This window comes from Pan troglodytes, chromosome 8 (genome assembly GCF_028858775.2).
Source record: "Pan troglodytes isolate AG18354 chromosome 8, NHGRI_mPanTro3-v2.0_pri, whole genome shotgun sequence".
NCBI classification, from domain to species: Eukaryota; Metazoa; Chordata; class Mammalia; order Primates; family Hominidae; genus Pan; species Pan troglodytes.
Genome location: NC_072406.2, coordinates 23656718 through 23678560, shown reverse-complemented (window position 1 = coordinate 23678560; position 21843 = coordinate 23656718). Strand labels below are relative to the sequence as shown.

Genomic DNA, 21843 nt, shown 5'->3' with positions numbered 1-21843 from the left:
TTACTTATTTATTTATTTATTTATTTATTTATATTTTATTTTTTTTTGAGATGGAGTCTCGCTCTGTTGCCCAGGCTGGAGTGCAGCGGCATGATCTTGGCTCACTGGAATCTCCGCCTCCTGGGTCCAAGTGATTCTCCTGCCTCAGCCTCCTGACTGGCTGGGACTACAGGCCCTTGCCACCACTCCTGGCTAATTTTTGTATTTTTAGTAGATACAGGGTTTTACCATGTTGGCCAGGATAGTCTCGAACTCCTGAGCTCAGGCAATCCGCCTGTTTTGGCCTCTTAAAGTGCTGAAATTACAGGTGTGAGCCACCGCGCCTGGCCTTATTTATTTTTTCAAGATGGAGTCTCGCTCTGTCACCCAGGCTGGAGTGCACTGGTGCAATCTTGGTTCACTGCAACCTCCGCCTCCCGGGTCCAAGTGATTCTCGTGCCTCAGCCTCCTGAGTAGCTGGGATTACAAGAGCATGCCACCACACCTGGCTAATTTTTGTATTTTTAGTAGAGACAGGGTTTCACCATGTTGGTCAGGCTGGTCTCGAACTCCTGACCTCAAGTGATCCAGCCGTCTTGGCCTCCCAAAGTGCTGGGTTTATAGGCATGAGCCACCTTGCCCAGCCATAGCAAATATTTATTTAAATGCCTACCATGTTCCAGGCATTGTACTGGTCTCCCTTAGGGGAACATTGATTTGGGAACAGCTTGACCAGGTGGAGATCAGGCTGCAAGTTGATGTCAGGGGCCCCCTTGTCCATAGTGGAATGATGGCTGTCTCATATCCCTAGGGACAAGTCCAGAAACATTGATCTTGCCATCACATTCTCATCCCTGTTCTCAACACGTTCCTTGAGGATTTACTGGCTCACCTCTTTAGGCTGAGGGCCTTCACAGGAAGCTGACACACAACAGTCTGTGCCAACTGCCTGATGTAGGAAGGGCAGCGTGGCTTCGGAAACCTTGTTCCAGAAGTGTCCTGGCTGCCCTCAGTGTGAGTCACGACCTTCAGCCAACCCTGAGGGAGTAAACACCAGGGAATCTGGGGTCACCTTCAAGTGTCTCAGAACACTCATGACACCATCCGAAGTCAACACTGGGTGACTCGTGGTTATTTAATGCTAACGTACTTGAAGTGCGCAATTGGAAATCCAATTCACTTCAGAATGTAAGAGGACTCCTTTCTTTGTTCTACAGGCTTCAGGAAGAAAATAAAAAGTTCTAGGATTCCACCATTGCCCATTTCCAGCACTTTTTGGTTTAATTTAGGCAATTCTTTCTCCTCCAGCCTCACACAAACCCAACATTTAAGCTAGTTTGAAGATCAAATGCAGAGTTAAGCAAGGCTGAAGTAATCAGAAACTAGGAATTTGATATGGTGACATCTATTGTTTTTAACGCATTGGACAAAAAGTCAGGAGAGTGGATTCACTGACAGATGTGTACCACTGTGATAAAAACACAGTTTTGTAATATATTTGTGTTTTGCAGCTAGGCAACCAAAAATGACTAACACACAGGAAGTATGCAGTTGTGTGCCTCTTCTAGCCAAATTATGGGAATTATAAATCTCTTATTTTCTTTACGCGAATGCTCTCTATGTAAAAGAAAAAAAAAATAAAAGAAATACAGCCCCTTGAGTTTTGTGGGCTTGTTTTTGACTGACTTCTTTCCCACAGCCCTTTCATTTTCTTTCCTTAGTCTTTCCCACAGGGTAAGGAGTAGGAAGTTTTGTTAAAAGAAAAGAAGGGAGTGAATTGTAAGTTATTATTATTATTATTTTTAAATCCTCCAAGGACCTAAGGAAGAGTAACACAAAATGACGAATCAAACTTGGCTTCATTATGGGTGACATATTATACGAACTATGTTATATTTTTTAAGCTTTTAGGAAAGACTGGTATTAAGGTAAAGACTTGCTATAAAATAGCTATGATTACATTGCAACTCAGATTCTAACAGTCTGCTATAAATACTGTTTGAATTATTACTGTAATTCTACAGTATCCTTCTGTCAGCTTTTTTTTTTTTTTTTAAAGGAACTCCATGGCATTCAATAGCTCACAGTTTGTATTGCCCTTTGGAAATCTTTTCACAGCCTAAACAATTGCTTATAGATATCTAAGTGGGGAAACTTTCATTACAGTACATCAGCCAGGCATTTTCAAAAGAGGAGTCTTATACAACTTTTCAACAGAAATTGCTGCCTCTTGACCCATGACTGCCTATAGTTTAACTTTTCTACACGGCTACACTCATGCCAGGCAGGCAAAGAGGTAAATATCATAGAGGATTGAAGAAATGGTGGTGGTGGGGTTGGTGGGGGAACAGAACTTGGCCAGGGGGGTCACAGGTTGCTACTGCCTGGATTTTGGAAAAGGTAGTTGTGTGTTAAAAATGAGATGACATCAGTTCCAAAAATTTGCAAACTGCCTGAAACACTGAGCAGCTCCATTAGAACATATGCACCACGTAACACAGAAGTCAACCTCTGGACGAGCTGAGAGTCACCATCTCAGTTCAGCCAGGCCACTGTGTGTGTCCCAGTCACCCCATCCTCTCTGTTTTGCTTCTTATCTCTGGGGATGTTGGCTGGCTTGAGTCCTAGAGGCAGAATAATATGCTAAAGCTTTTACTAGAAAGGCACTCAGAAAAAAACCTAGCACCTTATGTCCCAAAGCCTGCTGTGCCTACAAATCTGACAGAGCAATTCCCTTGGAATAACATCTGGGAAGGAATAAAGATATTTAAGTCCAAATTCCATAGAATGATTCCATAAAATTATGGCACAAATTGATTGATCAAAATCTCAAATTCATAAATTTACAGGAAGTCATCCCTGGAAAGACCCTTCTCTGAAGTCTAGATACATAATAGATCATGAGTCTCAGATATGGGGTGATATAGCCAATCAAGGTCCACAGCTTGTTAACAATTAGGTTGGAAGAAAGATTCAGGGTTCCTAACTCCTGGATTATGGATTGATTTCTAATCAAAAGTATTTTTAAGCTATTCTGTTTTTACTATATGAATAATTGTGACTGTTTTCCTGTATCATATCATGCTTTGTTTGCCTATTTCAACTTTCATCAGAAAGGGATCAAAAGCGGAGAAGAAGAACAGGTTTGCAAGTCAATATTCAAGATACATATCAGTCCATAGGACAGTGACAAGATAACTATGGTGAGAAGATAAGATTGATGACAATGAACCATTCCTCAACACAGGAGATCATCTTTGTGGGTTTATTCTGTGTATTATAACTTATAAATCTATATTACATATTTTTCTTTTCCATTTGATCCCCTCTTCTAAACTCTGGTCTTGGACATATATGCTGTTTTTCATTTTGTGTTTTGGTGGACAATTTTGGAAGGTCAATTTGCAGCAAGTGTTGCTACTTCTCCTTATGCCTGTGACAGAAATGACCAACCAGGCTCAGCATCACTTTCAGTGGGATCATGCATTCCTTCATCCATTGCTTATTCAATTCATTCCTGTCCTCCCATGAATATTTTTTGAATGCTTACTAAAGTACTTCAGAATATCAGTCTTAGCCCTGGACATTCTTGGTCTAACATACTGTTTGGAACATAAATACTGGTTTTATAAATGAGTGACCAAATCCATTTTATCTGTTGATTTCTTTGTAATTATAATAAACATAACATAAAAATGACCATTGAAACCATTTGAAGTGCATAGTTTAGTATCATTAAGTATACTCACACTGCTTTGTAACTAGTCTTCAGAACTCTTTTCATCCCAAACTGAAATTCTGTCCCCATTAAACAGCTCCCCATTCTCCCCACACACAGTGCCTGACCGCCACCACTCGACTTTCTGTCTTTATGAATCTGACTATCCTGGGCACCTCATATAAGTGGAATCATACAGTGTTTGTCTTTTTATTGACTGGCTTCTTTCACTTACCATAATGCTCATAAGGTCCATCCGTGTTGTAGCATGGGTCAGAATTCCCCTCTTTTTTGAGGCTGAATAATATTCCATTATATGCATATACCACATTTTGTTTATCTATTCGCCTGTTGATGGCTACTTGGGTTGCCTCTGACTTTTAGCTGTCATGAATAATGCTGCTGTGAACATAGGTATACAAACACCTCTTTGAGAACCAGCTTTTAATTCCTTTGGGTACATACCCAGAAGTAGAATTGCTGGATCACCTGGTAATTCTGTTCGCGGTTTTTTGAGAAACCATCATACTGTTTTCTATAGCAACTGCACTGTTTTACATTCCCACCAACACTGTACCAAAACTTGTTACTTTCTGCTTTTTTTTTTTTTAAGACTAGCCTTCCTAATGGGTATGATGTGGTATCTTGCAGTTTTGATTTGCATTCATTTCTGGTTTTGATTGATTCCCTAATCCAAATTTCTTTTATTTTTAAAGGTGTTTTATTCTACTCTCTAGTGAAAAATGAGATTTATAACTTACACTTCTCCACTCAAGATTTGCATTCTTTGCTTTATTTTATTTTTGTAATGAAACACACAGGCTTTCTCTCTCCTACATACACATTTTTGTCTAACAATATTCTTTGCATAGAGAAAAATCAAGTCAATGACAGATATGACACACAAGTACTTTTAAGAAGTGTTGTAAGGAGTAACTATCCTGGATACCTGAATCACAAGCATAAATCAGCTCCCCTGTGACACCTTAGGGAATATGAATACTTTCCATGGCTAGAGGAGGGACTAACGTAATCAGTCTACTTTAGGTCATCCTTGGTAGCTAGGGTGAAGTATATGATCAATTACTGAAAATCAATGGATGAATCCTGTTTCGCTATGTCTTCAAACTCTTTTTTCTTCCCTGATGCTTTTCCAAAGTAGTCTCTTCTCAGGTTGCAAAGATAAATGATTTGCATTTTATATTTTTCCTATTTTCCCTACCTATCCTCGGAAGGAGACATGATGAAGAGGTGAGAGTGTTAGCAGTGAAATAATTCTTAACAGAGTTAATAAAATGAGAGAGGACGGACAAAAATCCCTGAGTACCCCATTATTGAGATGTTTACCTTCTGCATACTCTGGGGTGGAGACTGTCATGTGCTCATGGGGATATGCAAATATTTGTAAAATGCAGGAGAATAAGTCCTTCAGTACCCCAGGGATCTGGGTCAAAATATCAGAATTTCCTTCTTAACTACTGCAAAACAAACAAACAAACAAACAACCCTCTTTGATCTCAATAAAATTTCCAGGAGGGCGCAGAATTACTTAGTCCTACTTGATTAACTCCATCCTATCTAGAGCATTCCTTCACACCTCATTCCCTGAAAGATCCCAGGGAAGGAAGTCACAACACTGCATTTTATTCCCAACCAGTTATGACTCTGTGCACAGTTCACGGCCTCATTTGTACATTAAGACATCCACATCTCTGGATTCTAAAGACTACCCACTCCCTACATGGAAATTCTATAATTCTGCTTCTCTTGGTTACTTTGCACAAACAGCAATGCAAATTCTGGACCTGAGAGACAAAAATACAAAACAGAGCCCCTAGAACAAAGCATTCTTTATATTTGAAGGCAACGCAGGTGCTCTCATGGGTATTTCCATTTTCACTGTATCTATTGTTTCCATTTCATCATCTGGATTTCGAACTTCTCAGAGATAGAAACTTCTGCCCACTCACAGTATTTAGTAAAGCACAGAGATGCAGCTTCCATCACTGGGTTCTGTCATAGACAGGACTGTCAGACAAAACTACAGGATTCCCAATTACATTTGAGTTTCAGACAAATGACAAGTGATTTTTTTTAGTATAAGCATAGCCCATGCAATAATTGAGACATACTTACACTCAATAATTATTTATTGCTTTTCTGAAATTCAAATTTAACTGGATGTCCTGTATTTTTATTTGATAAATCCCAGAACCTTAGTCATAAACCATTGTGTCTGAGACCATGAGTCATGGACAGTGGTATACGTGAATTTGAAGTCCATCTTGACCACAGCTAGATGAATAACTAAGCAGGTTACACAGCCTCCATGATCCTTGATTTCCTCATCAGCTGAATGTGAATAATATTCAAAGGAGAGCCATATCAAGAGAAATGGGCATCCAGGAAAAACTAAGGATTGTTTTTTTTTTTGCCCCATCCAATCACTATTAGTTAAATATTGGCATGATATTTATTTAGTGAAAATAGGAATAATATATTAGAAATCAACCCTCTTATGGTTTGGTTGCTCTGGCATTTGTTTGGCTCTACAGCCCCTTTATCTGACTCTATTCCTAGTCCTGCTGTAAGGACTAATATCAGAGATTTGAAGTCTTAGTACAGCTCCTGGCAGAGAGTATACGCTCATTGGATATAGATAATATTATTGTTATTCTTAAAAGATCTATGTCTGAGTAACCCACTCATGAAGATGATCTTTGGAGATGGCTTCACAAGCATCTTTTAATCACAGCTTCAGACCTGAGAGATTATCTGGTCTAATTTTACCATTTTACAGATAAGGAAACTGAGGCCTTGGGAGAGAAAGGAATTTACTCAGAGTCCTCTAGGCAGGTGGGGACACAGCCTGGGAGGCTCAGGACTCTTTGCTGCTATATTACTTTGCAGCGAAGTCCACCAACACTCCGGAAACCTAGATGGCTGCTGACCAAATCCAGTAGAGACTGACCCCTACAAAGCAAAAATGACAGGCACATTTAAGCACATGTGCAAATATTAGCTTTACCATTATGAAAGTTTATGGGAACACAGGAATCTTGCTATCACCATTGGACACTTAAAACATCGGTATCCAGCTGGGCGCGGTGGCTCATGCCTGTAATCCCAGCACTTTGGGAAGCCGAGGTGAACAGATCACAAGGTCAGGAGATCGAGACCAGCCTGGCTAACACAGTGAAACCCCGTCTCTACTAAAAAATACAAAAATTAGCTGGGCTTGGTGGTGGGCGCCTGTAGTGCCAGCTACTTGGGAGGCTGAGGCAGGAGAATGGTGTGAACCTGGGAGGCGGAGCTTGCAGTGAGTCGAGATCGCGCCACTGCACTCCAGCCTGGGTGACAGAGCGAGACTCCGTCTCAAAAACAAAACACAAAAAACAAAAAACAACAACAAAAAAAATCGGTATCCTTCCCTCCAAAACCCCACTCAAATCAGACAGGGAGGCTGGAGCTCAGGATCCTACCATAGTCATCTCCAAATAAACATCAATTTCCGATTGTGAAACAGCCCCAATGAGTCTCCAAGTATCTTTGGCAACTATTAAGACGCTTGTGTAGATTATAATTACAAACGCTTATTAAAACAGTATGCCCCGGGAAACAGAGAGGACAAACAATGACAAACACAAAGGTCACTGCCTGATGAAATATTTCCATTAGGTGGCCCAGGTCCATGTTCTTTTCCTGATTTTCCTTCTTAATCAGAGGCTCAAAGAGGTGTCGATGAGTGCTGGAGAGTTAACGTTCCGTGAGAGTTGAAAGCTTCAACTTAACAATTCATTGTTCTAAATATGTTCTTATGTTTTTTGGCAGCTTGAATGTGCAAGCGCATATCTGAGCTGACCTCTGGCTGCAATTCACGCACAGTCTGTGCAGCAACAGAGACTAAATATTTCTGACATTGCTTAAGAAAGGAGTCACTTTAAGTGGGTTTACACTTTGTATTCTTACCAAAAGTATGGCTCAACATTAATAGGGTTAAAGCTCCAGTTAGAGAATGTGCATAACTATTATCCAAGAGCCATGGGGGTAGGGAAAGGGGAAAATCTCAGATGAGCACTGAAGGATGGTTTGACAAGGATCTCAAACATCCTTAAGTTTTACTTCATTTTATTCTTTTCTATTCAGAGTCTTGGTTGAAGATGTCAGATTCCAGATATGCATTTGAATTTGGGGGGTTTTGTGGATAAAACTGAGAGGTGAGAGGTACTGTGAGATGAGACAAATGGAAAATTCTAGGAAACCCTGTCTTTGTTGGCCAAATAAATAAATACATTTTAAAAATCACACACTATTAATAACATTCTTGGGTGTGGTTGGCTCAGACAACACAGCTCATTATTTGGAAGAGAAAACAAAAGGCTTTCGTAAAGTTCTTGCATAGATTTTAATATACCAGACTTTCTATTTTTAAACTTTAATGGCTAAAATTTGTTGTATAATAGAAACAAATTCCAAATGGTATTAGAACGGAAAATGAACTTTTATCTCTCAATTGTGGCTAGCTTTGATTCTATCTTCTGTAAAACAAACATCTCTCTCTCTCTCTCTCTTATCTATCATCTATGTATCTATGTATCTATCTATCTATCATCTGCTAGATCTATCTATCCATTCATCCATTCAGCTATCTACCCATCTATCCACACATACACACACACATGATCTGAAATAAGTGTACATACTTAAACATTAATGGTGTGTTTGAACAAGTTTTATGCTTTTTCTCATATATAAAATGGGTATAAGAATAATACTTGCTTTACAGGGTCGTTGCAAGAATTAAATAAGCTCATAGATGTCAAATGTTTAGAACATTGCTTGGCTTGCAATGATTAAATAGCAGGTGAGATCCATACATATAAAAAATTATTAATAGGATTATCTCTGCCATATTTAGGTTAGTATTTTTAAATGAATAAAAATTATTTTGATGTTTTTTACATTTAACATAATTCAGCCATTCTATTTTTTTTGTGTGTAAGAAAACATGCATACACAGATACACATACAGACACAGCTCAGATAACAAAAGCCCTTATGTTATTTCTGTCACCTACAGTTTAGAAAGCATTGTATGCCAGTTTGAGGGAATCCTTGAACTTGAAAGGTCACACAGTGTGTTAAGGAATTGCCATTCCTACAGCCAGATCCCAATTTCCATTCCTGCAAGTGCCCAGATCTTTACTCTCAGCTCATCCCACAACCCTGGGAACGCCTGCAAATGCAGACCCAGCAACCAAGATGCTGTGAGACAATGTTCAGATACGGAATTTTTACTTAATTAATATGTGATATTCAACTACAGACTCACTATGAATTTATATTTATAACTAGAGCACTAGAAGGTACAGGCCATACCTATATTTTTTCTGTTTCTTTCTATGCACATAAAAAGCTTTAAAAAGTCCTTTCTAATTGTGATTTTTTAAAAAAGAAAACTACAGAAGAATTAAATTACATATGCCATTTTAAGGGTCTTTTTTGCTCCATTTCAAGAAAATATTTTATTCTCAATAACCCACATATATCTAAACACTTAATAAAGTAAGTAAACTATTTCTAAAAAATCGATTTTGGATTTATCTAATGAATTTAACCTTGCCTCACAAATGAAAATTTTAGATCTGTACAGAAATGGTCTTTATAAGCAGATTCTTTGGAATGCATTAGTCCTGGGTAAGCTATTAGGGCCAGCCAGCTGCTTTCCAATCAAGACAAGAAATATAAAATCTATAATAAGTAAATAATCCAATTTTCTCTACTCCAAATGACTAGGTTTTGAAACTTGTTCAAAAACATGTTCTCTGTCTCCTTCTCCCCCTTCCTCTTTCTCTCTCTTTCTGACATATGAAAAGAAAGTAAGCAAAGAACCTCAGTAGGAGAAAAACAGTGAAATAGTAAATCAGGTCTATATATTAAAAGCACAGGTAGTTAATTGCTTAAAAAGACATCTTTTCCCCAGAGGTTCTTCAAACTGAAGGTTGAACTTCTGGCTGAACACATATAATTAATCTGTGGAATGCAATCCAAGGGGTTTTGAGGGCATTTTATTTTGAGTAAAAATAATATCATGCCTCAACTAGTGAAGCAGCTTTGCCAGCTTATAAACACATGACTGCATATGCATTACTATTATTTCTTCTAAGCACTGTTTATGTAACTCCTTTCCTTGAGGCAGGGAAATCTCTTCCTTTACTGCAGAATTTGCCTCTGAGATAGCCAAGAGGCAATGACTTTCTGTCTGTTAATACATTTGTACAGAAGCAAAGGAAGGCAGAAACAAACAGCCAGACAGCAGCTAAAGTCACAGGGCGGCATGGCCCCTGTAGGCCGGTCCCCTTCCAGGCTCTGGGGATGCAGAGGTGTTGACATCCAGTCCAGAGCATATTGCATCGCAGCTGCAGAGGAAACACAGGCTCTAGAACAAGCAGCCACAGCACAACGTGGTACCTGCCATGCGGCCACATCAACAGGTGGTTGTGAGAGAATAGAAAGGGAAGGAGTGGCTGCATTGTGTGTAGTCTGCGTGCCAGCTCAAAACATCCACTTCCTGTTGGCCAACGATGCCCCAAGGCTTCTCAGCAGGGGAGAAATAAAATCATCCTTGTCTTTTAATAAAGTAATCCCCAGCAGGGCACGGTGGCTCCCAGCACTTTGGGAGGCCAAGGCAGGAGGATTGCTTGAGCCCAGGAATTCGAGACCAGCCTGGGCCAAAAAGCAAGACCTCATTTCTACAAAAAATTTTAAAAATTAGCTGGGCATCGTGCATCACCACATAGTCCCACCTATTCAGGAGGCTGAGGCAAGAGGATTGCTTGAGTCTAGGAGCTTGAGGCTGCAGTGAGCTATGATCATGCCACTCCAGCCCGGGCAACAGAGCAAGACGTGATCCTTAAAACAACAAAAAACCAAGGAAACCCCTGCAGCAACTGTGGTAAGCCCTGGAGCTGGAAGAGAGAGTCAGGAAGCCCTGTTAGAGGCTTTCAGGACATTTCAGTGGAATGATGGAGGCCTCAAGTCAGGCGGAAGCAGGAAGACAAGAAGGACTTTAACCCTGGATGGGGCTTCCAAGGAGAACATGAAATAACTTAATGATAATTAAATACACATGGCAGGGAGAGGCACTGACCCACTGATGACTTCAAACCTCTGTCCCTGGTACTCTCCCCTTTCCATGCCAAGAACCAATGGCTCAGCTCCGTGCCTGCCTACACACATGCACCCAGCATCCACGTGTGCCTTCAGTGGCCTCCTCTACACAAGTGAGGTCTAGAAAGATTTCTCCAGCCATTCCCTTGGAATTCCAGAGCCAGACAGTCACCTGAAAGCTCTCTCTTTGGCATATTAGAGGTAGCTTGGACGCTAGATGTCCAAAGTCAACCCCAAACCTGGTTGCCTGGAAGGATTCAATCTACATAAATGATACTCCCACCCATACCAGAAACCTCAGCAGCTTGCTGGACACTTTCTTTTCCTTCAGCCCCACAACCAATGTCACTCCAATCCCTTGTGTTTGACTTCCTTGAAATCATTTGAATCTATCCACTTTTCTCTAGCCTCATTGCTCTTGTCACAATCCAAACTACTGTCATCTCTGGCCAGGACATCTACAATAACCCCCAGAATGCTCTCCGAGATTCACTCTGGTTCCCTTCAAATGCATCCTCTCCACCATTCTCAGAATGAACTTGTAGAAATGCAAATCTCTTAGTGGTGCTCTGTTTGAAGGTGTAAATGGTTTCCATTGCTCTTACAATGAGAGAACAAAATCTTCAATGCGGCCTTGAATGTGGCTTAATCCTCGTTCCTGTCCTCACTGGTTGACTCCCATATGGTGTTCTGATCTCAGTGTGAGTAATGATTCCTCAGGAACTCCTTTCTTGATTTCCCTAACTGAGTGAGAGATCTGTGTGTCACCCTCACAACACTCTGTACCTCTCTGTCCACCTCATAGTGCAGGTGTGATTTTGTATTTATTTTTGTGTTATCTCACTACTGTTTTTCTGACTAGGCAGTAAATTCCATGAGGCAGGGGCCATGTCTGTTTATACTCACCAATGAATTCTCCTCCTGGCACATATTAGACACTCAATAAATATTTGAATAAAAACAGATGGAATAAGTCCATGGTTTCTAACATGGAAGAATGGGGAGATGGTGGAAGTCACTGATCAAAGTTGAGAAGAGTTGGACAATGCAGAGAGTTGGAGCAATGAATTCTGTGCAGGACAAGTTACAGATTTTTCCCTTTTTAAATGATTTCTACAGGATACCCACAGAAAAGAGTACTAATGTTAGTTCATTTTAATGCTGCTGATAAAGACATACCCGAAACTGAGAACAAAAAGAGGTTTAATTGGACTTAGAGTTCCACATGGCTGGTGAGGCTTCAGAATCATGGCGGGAGGCGAAAGGCACTTCTTACATGGCGGTGGCAAGAGAAAAATGAGGAAGAAGCAAAAGCGGAAACCCTCTATAAACCCATCAGATCCATGAGACTTATTTGCTATCACAAGAATAGCACAGGAAAGACAGGTCCCCATGATTCATTTACCTCCCCCTGGGTCCCTCCCACAACACACGGGAACTGTGGGAGATAAATTCAAATTGAGATTTGGTGGGGACAAAGCCAAACAGTATCAGGTACAGAGAAGGGATGCAAGCTCAAATGCCTATAGAGACCACCCAGATAACATACAATAAGGGAGGCCATGAAATTGTAAAGTCTGAGACAGTTGACAATGGGTGGGAACTGAAGGTGCATGAAAAATCAGACCCAACCTAAGACATTCTATTAGCAAAACAAAACACTTCTGCAAGCTCCAGTCAGCCCTCTTGGAGAGCTACTTGACATCTTGGAGAGCAGAGGAAAAGAAGGTCAAATATAAAGGACCTAGGTATGCAGAGGGGGAGGTGGCAGAGGGGAAGAAGGAGTGAGCACAGATGTAGGAGAGAACCAGTGGATGTTCTCTCTCCAGTCTCGTGGAAGCCATGAGGGGAAACTTCTCAAAGAGAAAGGGGTGAGTCAACAACGTTAATGCTTTGAGAGTTCCAGAACGATGAGGGTTAAAAGTGGGCCACTGGATCTGGTTATTAAGATTTGGCCTTGGTAACCTTGGCGAAAACAGTTTCACGCTAAACTCATGCTAAAATTCATGGTTTCTGGCTCTAAAGCTAGGCTGATTTCAGCACTTCCTCTTCAAATAGGGTTATCCCAGAGCACTGCGTCTGACCTTAGTTGACTCAGGTTCCCTTTCGATCAACATCAGTATCTCACATTCCCCTTAAATGTTATCTTTTTAATTAAAATAAAATTAAAATGTAACTAAAACTCCATTAAAGCAAGGATAACTTTGTATATGCTTTATAGTTTCATAATTCAAATACCCAACACCTTGAGAGGTATACTGAACAGCTATCATTCCCATGTTAGAGATGAGAATACAGAAACTCAGGGAGGTCAAGAATTTACCCAGAATTAATAACCAGGTAAATGCAATCACAATCAGCCCAAGTCTGGGCTCATCCCATGTCTGTGCCAAGTGCTTCCTGGTTAGTCTACTTGGTGAGATACTATTAAGTTTCAGTTGACCATACCTCTACCACAGGACACACACACCCAAGAAGCCCAGGTAAGAGTGGCTCAGACATTCAACTTTCTGAAGGAAATATGCCACGCTGTCTGGGCATGGTGGCTCATGCCTGTGATCCCAACACTTTGGGAGGCCAAGGCAGGCAGATTACTTGAGGTTAGGAGGTCGAGACCAGCCTGGTCAACATGGCGAAACCCCATCTCTACTAAAAAACACAAAAATTGGCCAGGCATGATGGCATGCACCTGTAATCCCAGCTACTCAGGAGGCTGAGAGATGAGAATCACTTGAACCTGGGAGGTGGAGGCTGCAGTGAGCTGAGATCGTGCCACTGCACTCCAGCCTAGGCGACAGACAGTGAGACTCTGTCTCAAGAAAAAAAAAAAAAGGAAATATTTAATGCTGCTTGTTGGAACCACTGAAGGCTGAGACCTTTGGCCCCCAGAAATGAGGCTGTCTTTTTCCTTATCGGCTTCTGTAAGTAAGGTCATACAACTGGGATCTGAAACTATGACCACTTCTCTAATGGAAGCAGAAGGTCATCTAATGAAAAAAACCTTTCTTTTGGATTTACTACTTCAGTGGCTAGATAGCTGGATCTGCTTGGGTCCTCTGCTTTTGGAATCTGGTGCATGTGACTGATACACTCATGCCGGCCACAGAGCTGTCTTTTCCTGGCAGAACAGATGGGTGGATCACCAGACGAGTTCCTGGAGGCCTTGTGAATGCGTATTAACACAAAACCAGTGGCATATAGTACCTCTTAGAGATTATAGCCCCAAAATATAGTTTCTGAATAGATGCTGCCTAGACAATTTTATTGACCCCAATGAAATACCCTTCGTGATCAGAAATATTTGGCTTTATGTACAAGTGATATTAGCGGCAACATCAGTTTGTTTAATGAGTGGGTGGGTGAGTACTATGTGCTAGGTGCTTTGTAAGGTCGGCTACCTCAGAGATCCAATACTTACCTAAGGTCCTACAGTTATGAAGTGGCAGACTGGATTTGAATTCAGGTCTGTTTTGCACAAAAGCCCAGTGTCTTACTATACACTGGGCCTCAAACACAAATTAGATCAAGCAATAGTAGTAAGGGAGCAAGTTCAGTAACCTTATTACTTTACGACATAATGATGTTATTGCTTCTATGTTTGTTGCAGCACTGTTTACAATAGCTAAGATTTGGAAGCCACCTAACTGTTCATCAGCCGATGAATGGATAAAGAAAATGTGGTACGTATACACAATGGAGTACTATTCAGCCATAAAAAATGAGATCCAGTCGTTTGCAACAACATGGATGGAACTGGAGATCATTATGTTAAGTGAAGTAAGCCAGGCACAGGAAGACAAACACTGTATATTCTCACTTACTGGTGGGATCTAAAAATCAAAACAGTCGAACTCATGGACCTAGAGAGTAGAAGGATGGTTACCAGAGGCTGGGAAGCGTAATGTGGGGGTTGGGGGAAGGTGGGGATGGTTAATGTTACCAAAAAATAGTCAGAAAGAATGAATAAGACCTACTATTTGGTAGCACAGCGGGAATGACTATAGTCAACAATAACTTAATTGTACGTTTTAAAATAATTTAAAGAGTGCTATTGGCTTGTTTGTAACTCAAAGGACAAATGTTTCAGGGGATGTGATTACACATTGCATGCCTGTATCAAAACATCTCATGTACCTAATAAATATGTACACCATGTACCCACAAAAATTAAAAAAAGGAAAAAACCCTAATGTTAATGCCCTAAACTTAGCCTAACACAGACAGATGTGTCTATTCCTTTTCTTCTCACTTGGATTCCATGTAAAACATCAATCCTCTTTGCATACTCTCCCACCCTCCACTGCCCGCCATGTTTGTTCTGTACCATCTGGAAACTTCCAGGCTCAGCTTCCAAGTCAGTTGTTGGAATTGCTGACACCACATCATCTGACCTATAGGTTCCCAATTTTCTTTTCCAACTTTCAGTAATTTTCTTTCTTAAGGAAGGGCCAGAGTAGTGCATATTTGCATACTTTATCCTTCATATACAAGAGGTTTTCATGTTGAAGACTCCAGTACAGCCTATGGCTACAAGCTGTCTTTTTAAAAGAGTATCTGCTTAACTTTAATCCATTACCTGAACCTGGACCATACTAAACCAAATTGTTACATGGAATCACCTGTGGAGAATTTAATGGCAAAGCAAGGAAGCAAATTAGTACCATATGATTAGCTTGAGTAATACTAAGTTTGTTTATCCAAGGCCCATCTGAAGAATGGATTGCATTTTTAAGATATGACTTGTTTTCCATATCTGCACAGAAGCATGTCTCCAGTTAACTGGACATTTAATTTTCCACGTATTCCTCTTTCTTCTTACAGCTCTATAGCTATTCAGTATGTGCATAATACAGATAAAAATAATTATAGGAAAAGGGACACAGAGAATGTCACAATTAAACTGTTCACTCAACATACCCGAAACATCCTGATTGCTGTAATCAGGTAGGTTAGATTTTCAGCAAATACTTTTTTAAACAGAGGTTTATCTGAAGTCAGAAGCAGAAGCCAGCTCCTAGAGTCACCCTATAACACAAAATTACCTGAATGTGCCTTTGATATTTTTTTTTAAATCAGATATAAAGAGAAATAAGAATGTAAATCAATGGATTTATGAAACACAGGGCCTCTTCAGCCACTTTCCAGGACTGGCTTATTTGTCTCTTGTCTGAACTGTCTTTACTAAAATCTTCTGTGCTTACCAACAACAAATATAGAAACTTATGGTCTCAAGATGTGATTTAAACTTTTATGTTACAGGCTGGAGATTAAAGTTTAGACCAAATACAATTGCAGGGGTCAATAAAAGTAAAAGGTCTATGTGGGAGGATGGTGTTACCACAAGTCAAAAAACATTCACTGTTTTCACAAAGATAAAACATCGTCTGCCAAAAAATAAGAAACGATGATCAAAAGGGATTTAGGCCAATTTATGGGGCAAAAAAAAAAAAAAAAAAAAAAAACCCAAACCCCAAGCTATGAAATATAGTGTCAAGGACTGCAAATCCTCTTACTCTCACTTTCTCTATGGTGTTTGAAGTTTATATGCAAAATGTTTAGCTCTGTTCCCCATCTAACTAACAGGCTGGTTGAGGGTGTTCTGGGTCTGCTCATTTACTGAATGGTGATCCACAGAACGTATGCAAAAGACAAGGAAGCTAAGTTCATGGCTACCAAAAAAAAAATTAACTAGAGAATTAAAGCTTAATATAGCTTTATCCTCTGGAGAGAGCTGCTTGATTGCAGACAGAGCTTAAAACAAGGATTCCAAAATACAACAAACTAGTTTCATTAGAAAGACTTTGCCCAAGATATGTTCAATAAATGGAAAACCACATTTGCTGCCTGTCTTCTGTAATGAGGGAAGACAGCAGAACAGGGCTAGTCTGGGAACCAGGCAAATAGGTTTTATTCTCTATATTCTCTAACCTAGTTACTAGTTTTTGGGAAACAAAACCCAAGTTCTCAGGAGCTGTTTTTCTCAAACAAATACTCCCCTCTTTCAATGATATAAATAATGACCATTTCCTCCTTTCCCGCAGAAATATTAATTGAGCAAATTGTCCTTTTCTGCCACCATCAGCACAAGGCCAGTTGCCCAAAGGTAAAATCTACCTCTTGCTGTACAAGGGGAGAGAGGGGCAAAGAGGAGCACATCAGTGACACCCTGGGAGAAAACCTGATTAGAATCTGGGCCAGGGCAGGGGCTCCAGAGGGTTTTACACCCACCAGGAAGAAGTCATACATGCAATTAAAGTCTTTAAGATAAATTCTGCCTCAAACTGCTTCCCTCTCCAGTGATCTTCTCAAAGCCCCATTCTTCTATAATTCTCACTCTTTGACAAGGCAGACTGACACTTTCAATTTAGTAATTGAAGGGCAATTGATTGTGAAGTGGTAATTTATTAAGGAAGAGGGGAGAGAGCTATCCTAACCAGGAAGGAACTCAATCCAAGTCAGGTCTCCATGCCCTAGGTGCTCTAGACGGAACCTATGGTGTGTGATTTCAGGCATACTGAAAGCCTCACCAAACTTCGAATTCCTCAGTTCTTCTGTTCCCACCTCCCATCTCATGTTGCATAATTGGAGATAGTTCCTAAAATACAAATCCCCTGACATCATATTACCTGGATTTAACCTCAAGGTAAGCTGTAACTGATTGAGCTCTCTGAAGAGCCTCCCTACAGGAGGAAAGTGGAGGGCCATGTTACCTCATTTGGCCCAGGGCCAGCTCAAAATCTTAAATCTCTTCAAAAACAGTGTTCTCATTCTCTAGTGATAGAGATGCATGGCCTGTCATGGAGGGGCCCAAGAGGCACGTGTTGGAAGTGGGAAATGTGGGCTTCTCTGGGATACTACGGCGCTGCTGTGGTTGCCCGAAGGCCTGATCATACATGCATTCAATCTAGCATCCAAGCCATGAGTGAACTTTATTTTTGTTTAAAAATAAAATGTGGGAGGCCACATCCAAAAGAAGAGGTTAGATTTTGTGGCGATGAAGACAGCAATCATGGATACAGACCAAGACAAAGAGAGTCAAGTTCTCTTTCTTCTGAAGTCATCTCCTGGCTCTTTTGGGCAATAAATGATCCCAGCTGCCTTTCTTCCCAGAGTCCTACAGTCCCTTTAGAGCAGCTTTTTTTTTTTTTTTTTTTTTTTTTTTTTTTTTTAAGGACTCTTCTTTCCCTTTCTTCCTTCTCTTGTTCCCATTTCATGATCTGTCCTCCTTCCCCAAAGGGATAAGTGCCTGCTATGGAAGGATGTGGCTCCAGGTCATTGAAATGTATATTTGCTAGAGAGTAGAGGTGCTGAGCCTTCCTTAAAAGACAAAGTGTGCACTGTTGTTTTGCCTCAATATATCCAAAGTGAAAGGAGATCCTGGGTCTGAACAAACCCAGCTCTCTCTCTCTCATCTCTTGTACACTCTTTTTCCCAGGAGCTAAAGCCCAGGACAGCTTAGCTCAGCACACAATACTGGGGGAAGCAGATTCTCTCTTGCTGCTTCTTGTAGTTCAGTCTCCCTGTTGCTGTCCAAGTTATCGTGGATCTCAAAGGTTCTAAAACTCAATGGAGTTAGCAAACCATGGCCCATGGCCCAAATCCAGCCCAACGCCTGTTTTTGTAAAACTGTAAGTTTTATTGGAATACAGCCATTTGGAATAAACTGCTTAAATAGAGTTTAAAGGAAGTTTTGCTGGAATAAACCTTTTAAATAGAGACCATGTGCTTTCATGGAGAAGGGGAAAAGCATCCCAGGTTTGGAGAACTGGATAATGTATGTTATGTTCAATAACGACAATAATAATGGCAGCCAAGGAAGGACACATGCGAAGTCTCAGAGCCGGCATTACATGCCATTTACAAATAACAAACTTCAGTGAGGGCCACATCTTTCCAGTTCACAAAATCTTTCACTTTACCCACCAGGAAATATGATCAAATGTATAAAACTGCCATTTCCACAGGTCTGTAACAATTCTTTCTGACTTGGACATTTGTATAAGAATGAAAAACTAGCACAAAACAAAATCAAAATGGAGTTCTACAGCATGGTTAACAGAAACACCTGCACCCTGGATGGATTGCAATCTTCAGCCCTGCAGGACCAGTCATACAATCGCTAATGTCAGTCTCTGTCAGCAGAACTCATCCCTGAACAGCTGATTTACATTAGAGCTCCAGCTCAGAGACAGCACATCTGAAAACAGATTTGTAGTTTCGTCCATCAGCTCTATGGAAGGAGTGGGAATAAAAGAGCCTTGAAAGAAAATGAGGATCAATATAAAGAGAATTGCTGTGCTGTGAGAAAAACTGGGCAGTATAGGAGATGGATTCATGGTATCACTCAGAGGTGGGATTCGGGATCCGATGGGAAGGTACTTCTCTGTTCTATCTTACATCGATCATACAATTTTATAGTTGGGCAATCCTGGTTCAATATCTCATAGTAGAAATGAGGAATATGTGGGTTTCCATCCAAACACTCAGGTAAACGCAGTGCCTGATGACATAAGGGATACAGGAGGACACCAGATTGAATCAGACATTGACCCTGCCTATCTTCCAGACATTGACACCCTATTAATGGAATTACTACACAAACACTACAAAGTAGAAAATATGCATTTGCAGATCTGAGGTTTAGATTCAGTGTTATGAACATTCAGAAGAAGAAAATCTTACTTCCACCTGAGGGTGGACAGCCAGGGAGGGGGCTTAGTGAGAAGTTCTCAGGTGAAATTAGAAAGCATGAAACCTGGGTCCTGCATACAGGACCAGGCACTGCTGAGGACAAAGTGCTGAACAGACAGTCCCTATCCTCCTAAATAATATGGTGTTTGGGGAACGGAGACTTTTATTTTTACATAGACATGAAGAGATCATCAAGAAATTGATCTCTCAGGTGCCCTCTAACTCTGTTGCACTAAAGTCGAGAGTGGTGGTGATATGGTTTGGCTGTGTCCCCACCCAAATCTCATCTTCACTTGTAGCTCCCATAATTTCCACATGTTGTGGGAAGGACTCAGTGGGAGATAATTGAATCATGGGGGCAGTTTCACCCATACCGTTCTCATGGTAGTGAATAAGTCTCACGAGATCTGATGGTTTGATAAGGGGTTTCCCCTTTTGCTTGGCTTTATTCTCTCGTTTGCCACCATGTAAGACATGCCTTTTGCCTTCTGCCATGATTGTGAGGCCTTCCCAGCCACATGGAACTGTGAGTTCATTAAACCTATTTTTCTTTATAACTCACCCACTCTCGGGTATGTCTTGGTCAGCAACATGAAAATGGACTAATATAGGTGGGAAATACAGCAGCTCTGCATGAGAACAGACAGGACCCTGCATGTGGATTATTATCTTTACTGTGGACTGGACAGCATAGGATCCTAGGATTCTGGGACTTTTAGCCAAAATACATTATTTGGGGAGAGGAGGGGAGATGAGGGGCACATGGTGATTTTCTCTTTCCTAACAACACTCTCTCTGGGACCAAACTCCTTGCAGCCCTCTTCTCAACTAGGCCTCCACCTTGAGCTATAAAAACCACAGACTCAACACAAATGATTTCATCAGTCCCCCATGACACATTTGAAGATGTAGTTTCTAACAGCTCAAGGCCACATCCCCAGGGTGATTCCATTCCCCTTAAAGTGCCTGCCTCAGAAAGCTCCAGGATGCCAAAAGAATTGACCCTGTGTTCCAGCCAATACCTGACACAGGCCCCTGCCCTCCCTTTCTTAGGTCATTGAATACATAGGGCTTATAATGGTGATCCCTTCCTCCATCCCTCTGAGATGTGCATGTACCCCCTGCAACTCAGGAGGGTCTTTCTGAAGAACCTGAAAGCTGTTTCTTTACAATGTAACCACGAGGAAGACCAGGGCCCCTCTCCCCCCATCTCTGTGGGAGAACTGAGTCCTAACATCTACAGGTGGCAGTGTACACACCCAGTTGCCTAATCACATTGCCCACATTTGCAATTTTTCACTTCCTGACTCTATGGCACCCCTGCTTTCTGGCCCTCCACCCCATTCTCCCTTTAAAAAGCCTGGTCATCTCTATAAAGCTGAGCCTTGTTGATGCTGGAAGTGCATCCCTACTGCAATAATTTATTGGTAATTAAAATCTGTCCTGACCACTTAATTTATAAACAAAGAAAACTTTATATTTGACCATTATCTGGTGCTGTGACTCAGATCTGGATCTGCTGCCATGAGACCCTTGAACAGGACAACTCTGCCTGCACAGAGACTTTTGTGTCCTCTGGGTCTTTGGTCGTGAGTCTGACTCTCCTGATCCAAGGCTCCGAACACATGTCTGTAGGAGCACAGCGAGGAGACATTTTGATACTGATGGCTCTGCGCATACTCTCTGAAGCTGGAAGAGAGTCCCAGGCTTCTTTCAAAGGGGACCTTCTGGGTTGCAAGTGTTTCTTCCTGGATCCTTATTCTGAGTGGGGATTCATTCCCTGATGCCTGAGTTGGAAATTATTTTTCTTCCTGCCCATCCCATAGGAACTTCTCAGCCATCTGAAAGCCCCTTTTTGAACTCCTGCTGACTGGAAGCTCCACCACGATGGCACTCACTCTACCCACTTCTTGTTGGCATGACTTGATGAACGATGATTGGGAACTTTAGTGGTTTCTTTGGGAACAGGGTCTCCCTAAACTGGCTCCTCTAAGACCTCTCCCTTCCGTTACCTCCTTCCTCCTTCTGCTGGTCTCCATCTTCCCTTCCACTCCCCTGCATTCTTTGATATAAGCCCCTTCCAGCCGCCCCTGGCTCTTCCTCCTCTCTTCCCTCTGCTGGACCCTTCCCTTCCCATTCCAGCCACTCAATTACTGACAGTTACTGGAACCTGAGGCCAGCTGCCCCCATTGGGGGATGCTTAAGGGACTTAGGGATCCCAAAAGCAGCTACCTGAGGCTGCAAAGAAAAACTAATTGGAAACAGATACTTAGTTCACCTCCCCC

At 41.3% G+C, this 21843-nt stretch overlaps 1 protein-coding gene across 9 annotated transcripts in view; it reads right to left on the bottom strand.

Annotated features, from left to right (window-relative positions):
• CELF2 (CUGBP Elav-like family member 2) overlaps nucleotides 1-21843 on the bottom strand; it is an 866707-nt gene that overhangs the window by 504047 nt on the left and 340817 nt on the right. The window lies entirely within an intron of this gene.